The sequence below is a fragment of the Cupressus sempervirens genome, chromosome 4, assembly GCF_028749045.1.
Source record: "Cupressus sempervirens isolate cs-2001-9-10 chromosome 4, ASM2874904v1, whole genome shotgun sequence".
Classification (NCBI taxonomy): Eukaryota; Viridiplantae; Streptophyta; class Pinopsida; order Cupressales; family Cupressaceae; genus Cupressus; species Cupressus sempervirens.
In genome coordinates, this window is record NC_143121.1 from 533,984,701 (window position 1) to 533,990,654 (window position 5,954).

A 5,954-nucleotide genomic window follows, 5' to 3' on the forward strand; every position below is an offset into this window, starting at 1 on the left:
CAATTTATATTTTTTCTTCCACAATGTCATATTGTAAAGTTGGGAAGACAATATTATAAAAAGCAATTATTAAATGGATATTTCTAATTTTTTATTGGAGGAATCTAAATTTAGTGGGGTTTTCGGACTTTTTTCAAATTTAAAAATAGAATTAAATTTTGATAGGACACATAGCATGAGATAAAGATGCATTCATTACTAAGCGATAGAGATGTATTTATTACATGTCAAAAAGTTGGAACATAAATTAATTGCATTAATTGGACCGACATCATATGTTTGCCTTCGTCTACCAGTATTTTTGACATAAAATCAATATAACATACTGTAGCGATCAGATTATGATATTTTGAACAGAGACAGAGGGATATTTTTGGATAGCTCAAAAGTTTGATTTGCATCGGCAATTGTTGCAGTGTAGAGGATTTTGATAGAACAGAGTCAAGATTGCGAAGGGTTTTGGTTCATTAGATTGTAGTTTCAGTTTTCAATCACTCATTATCACATTTTATGGTAATACCCCAAACATTCTTCAATGACCTTTTTTCCTCTGTGTTTTTTTATTAGTATTTGCTTATGGGTATTTAAATTCTAGCAGTATTTGTCTAAGTAAGAGTTTGACTTCTGTAGTGACATGGATCTTGTCCACTTTTCTCTGGCCGATTTGAGGGTTACTCTTAAAAGTCCAACACTGTTCTTTTTAGCAGTAGCTAAATTAGATATGTGAAATTATTTATATATTTTCTCTATTTTGAAATTTATAGGAACAGAAGCATCAGTTGTACAGTAGTTTTAATGTAGAGTGCCCAAATTTTGTGATGTATAATGCCCAAAAATCCTCAAGAATTTTTGCTCAATAAAATTAACAAGATTCAAAAACAAATATATGAGCAATTTTTAAAGGCACTAAATGCTGCTCAATGTACAGCGGTCTTATATTGTTGAAATGTTTTTCGGTTTTAGTTTATGTTTCTTTTGTCACTGAACAGAAAAGGAAGAAGTACACCTTAAAAAATTGTGTGCAATTGGCATCATTAAAATGAACAATAACTAAAAAAAACCCACTTTGGTTGTGTCATTGTATAAGCATCTGAATAATGTATTCTCCATCTCGAGTTGCCTCTATACATGGTTGGCTTATTGGTGATAGTGTTTGATCGTACCTATTGCTCATGATGCTTATTCCATTGTTGTTGGATCCACCCATTCCTCAGCTTTCGATCCAACCGGAATTGGAACTGCAAGTCTATGTCCACGCTACTACCCAGGCTAAATTTCCCCGTCTGTGTCCTCTACCTCTTTTTATGACCTCTCTGTCTTTCATGACAGATTTGTTGTCATTTATGGTTGACATCCTCCAACCCTAAGAACACCAAGACATATTCTTTTTAAATCAAAACTAAAATTTTGCAATTTTATTCCAAGTAACATGCTATTTGTCGTTGTTGTGCAGTAGATAGCATCATTATTTTATCCAATTCATATTTTAATTTTTAGTTAGACTTAAAAAGTACAAAGACCATGTAGGTGTAATCACCTAAAAATGGTCATCTAGACTATTAGCCCCCTTTTCAACATTTTGGCTAAATTAATTTAATCACTTACCTAAGCCAAATTGCTAATAATCAATTTATTTGATTATAACCTATAGTTTGACTATGCTATCCTAAGTTCATTATTTGATTAAAAGAACATATCCCCTTTTAATTAAATAAAAGACCCCATTCTTCTAACCCACTTAAAGTGCACACATAAAGTCTTTTTTCTATTTTGCAATTAAAAGAAAAGGCTTTGTGACTTTTGTCTTATATGACAAGTCAACTTATATTCTATTGGTTGATTTGTGTGTGCACATGGATCACTCCTATTTTCGAATTCCACCGTTGATCATCCACCATCTTCATCTTGATCTCCACCGTCCATACATCTTTAAAAGGGAGAGAGCTTTCCCCCTCAATCCATCCATCTTTTGAATATTGTTATGCTGCAGGTTTGAAGACCAATTTTTGAAGGAGTTTGAATACAAAAGCTTTTTGAGGAACCCAACCCAATGTAGTCGAATGGTCTAGTATGAGGTCAGATGAGTTTGACTCACAACATGTCTTAATGGATCACGCTAGTTCCTCTAGGACTATTCCTGAGCTGAACTCTTTTGCGACATTTTCTATAGGCTCAACTTCACAGGTCACCAGAGATGACTCCTTCCATATCAATCACATTAAAACTTCTCCCTCACTCTCACTAATTTACCCAGAACTCATAGATTGGTCTATCCAAAATCAAAAACCTGAAATACGGTCTTTCCAAAATGACTATGAGATCACTTGTTATCTCAACGCAATTGAACCTGTCATTTCTTCCACCAGCGAACCCGCGGTTAACATGACAGAATCAGATATCAAGTACCTCAGTCAAAAAATTAAAAGAAAAAATAAGCGATCAGATGGCGAAAACCACATTGTAGCGGTGTCTGACCCTCAAAAAAGTAAAAATAAAGACGTATCTAATGGTGAAAACCTCTCTGAGGCACCTGCGGATGAGGTACTTGGTAGTCTGCCAAGCTATTTCCAGGATAGATCTTCGGTTCTAGTCGAACCTACACAGCCTATCAACTTGGGAACAGAAGAATGTCCTCAGATTATCCATGTAGCTCAATCTTTGTCAAACAAAGAAAAGACACAGTTTGCTCAGTTCTTTCAAGACAAGAAGGTCAACTTCGCATGGACATACTCTGACATGCCAGGGCTTGATACAGATCTCATCATGCATCACTTATCAATCTCACCAGATGTCAAGCCTGTCAAACAGAAGTTAAGAAAAATGCATCCACATGTGGCTCTACTGGTCAAGACAGAGTTAGAAAAACTATTGAATGCAAACTTCATTAGGGCCATTGATTATGCTGAGTGGATTTCCAACATTGTACCTGTCTCCAAGCATGACAAATCCATACGAGTCTGTACTGATTTTAGAGACCTCAATAAAGCATGCCCCAAGGATGACTTTCCACTACCAAACATCGATATGATAGTGGACATGACTGCAGGTTATGAGATGTACTCGCTCATGGATGGATTTTCTGGGTACAACCAAATAAAGATAGCTCCAGCAGACCAAGAAAAGACAGCCTTTACATGTGCATGGGGTACCTTTTGTTGGAATGTCATGCCTTTTGGGCTAAAAAATGCTGGCGCTACATATCAAAGAGCAATGACAACCATCTTTCATGATATGATGCATAAAAACATGGAAGACTATGTTGATGACACACTGGTGAAATCAAAGAAACGAGACACACATCTCAAAGACCTTAGTTTGATATTGGACCGTATGGAACAATTCCAACTTAGGTTGAATCCAAAAAAATGTGCCTTCGGTGTCACTTCTGGAAAATTGCTAGGTTATATCATCTCAGCAAAAGGCATTGAGGTTGACCCTGAAAAGGTCCAAGCTATCATGGATATGCCTCCACCAAAGACTATCAGTCAGCTTAGAGGTCTGCAAGGACGGCTACAATCCATAAGAAGATTTATCTCTCAATTAGCTGATAAGGCTCAACCTTTCAATAAAAATCTGCATAAAGGATCTACCCATATTTGGAACAGTGACTGTCAACAAAGCTTAGACCAAATCAAAGGCTACTTGGCAAAACCGCCAGTTTTGATGCCACCCATTCTGGGAAAACCTTTGATTCTGTACATTTCAGCTACAGATTCTTCTCTAGGAGCACTCTTAGCCCAAAGTGATGAGACGGGTAAAGAAAGAGCCATATACTATATTAGTCAAACTTTGGTGGCTTATGAACTAAATTATACAAGTATAAAGAAGGCATGCCTTGCTGTAGTTTTTGCCTCCCAAAAACTTCGGCATTATATGTTGGCCCACACAGTTCACTTGATTGCCAAGATAAACCCTTTGAAATATTTATTAAGTAAAGCTGCACTTACTGGTCGCCTTGCTAAATGGATGATGATTCTTTCCGAATTTGACATTCAGTATGTTGAACGTAAGGCAATCAAAGGACAAGCCATAGCTGACCAGTTGGCTGACTTCCCACTTGAAGATGTAGCACCTCTACAAATTGAACATTACATTACTGAACATTACATTACTAGATGCCTCAATCATGAACATTACTGACAGAACATGGAAAATGTTTTTTGATGGATCCCATACACAGAATGGAGCAGGAGCAGGGGTGTTGTTTGTTTCCCCTCATGGTTATATGATCCCAAAATCCTACAAATTATTGTTCCCATGTACAAACAATATTGCAGAGTATGAAGCATTAACAAATGGGATCAAAATGGCCCTTGAATGGCGAATAACTGAGCTACACATCTATGGGGATTCTCAACTGGTTGTGAACCAAGTGAATAATGAATATCAAACAAAGGATGATAAATTGATCCCTTATAAAAAGTTGATAGATGCTCTAAGGAACTATTTTACCTTTGTAACATTCCAACAAATTCCTAGAGCAGAAAACAAGGCTGCTGATGCTATGGCCACTTTAGCATCTATCCTCCAATTACAAGAACATGAATCGCGATTTGAGTTCCTGGTGGAAGAATTGTGTCATCCAGCCTATGATTCTTCAGATAACCAGGTGATCTACACTATTGTAGGTCATGATTCCTCCCGCTATGCGGCTATTTTCTCCTACCTACGTGATCAGGTTATTCCCAAAACCCTCACGCGCAACCAAAAATGCCAACTCCTTCGTAATGCCTCACACTACACTTTGGTCTCTGGTGACTTGTATAGGAGGAGTCTAGACGGAACGTTGCTTAGGTGTTTAGAACTAGAAGAGTCCGAGAAGGCACTTGCCGAAGTCCACAATGGCATTTGTGGGGCGCATTCTAATGGCCTTGCACTTGCCCGAAAACTGCTTAGGACGGGTTATTACTGGCCCACCATGCAAGCTGATGTTGTGCGCTATGCAAAGACCTGTCAGAAATGTCAGCTCCATGGTAACTTGATACATGCTCCTGGGCGAGAGTTAATCCCTTCTGTGACATATTGGCCATTTCAACAATGGGCCTTTGACTTGGTAGGAAAGATCCATCCAAGCTCATCCAGCGGTCATAAATTTATCATCACAGCAACGGAGTATTTCACTAAATGGGTTGAAGCTGTACCATTATCTGCTGCTACAGGAAAACATGTTGCCCTGTTTATACTAAATCACATCATTTGTCGATATGGTATCCCATCCTCTATTGTTACAGATAATGGAGGACAATTCAAAAATAAAGACTTAAAACAGCTATGCAAAAAGTTTGGAATTAAGCAACACTGGTCTTCCATTTACTATCCCCAAGGGAATGGCCAAGCTGAGGCCTCTAATAAAACGCTGCTGAAAATCCTACACCGCACAGTTCACAAGTCTGGGAAAGATTGGCACTTGCAAATAAATCCGGCACTTTGGGCCTATAGAACCTCTATTCGTACTCCTACAGGGGCTACACCCTTTTCTCTAGTCTATGGCTCTGAGGCTATTCTCCCATTAGAAGTCGAAATACCTTCTTTGCGCATCTCCTTACATGGGTTAATAACCGATGAAGACCATAGAGCTATGAGAGTACAGGAATTAGAGACTCTGGATGAACGGCGCAAGGCTGCTTTTGATCACATGAGAGCTTATCAGAAGCGCATGTCTACACAATATAACAAAAAGGTTCACCCCCGTGAGTTCCAAGTTGGTGAACTCGTGCTTAGAGAGAATCCCAAAAATCAGCAAAATCGAGAACAGAAAGGGAAATTTGAACCTAACTGGTTAGGTCCTTACATTATCACAACATCATTTGGGTCTGGTGCTTACCAGTTGTCTACTTCAGAGGGTGAAGAACTTGCAGAACCTATCAACATCCTACACTTGAAGAAGTTCTATACTTAGAGGCTTGCTGCTCAGCTATCTTGTATACATCTATGAGTCTGAAAAAATCTTAAAA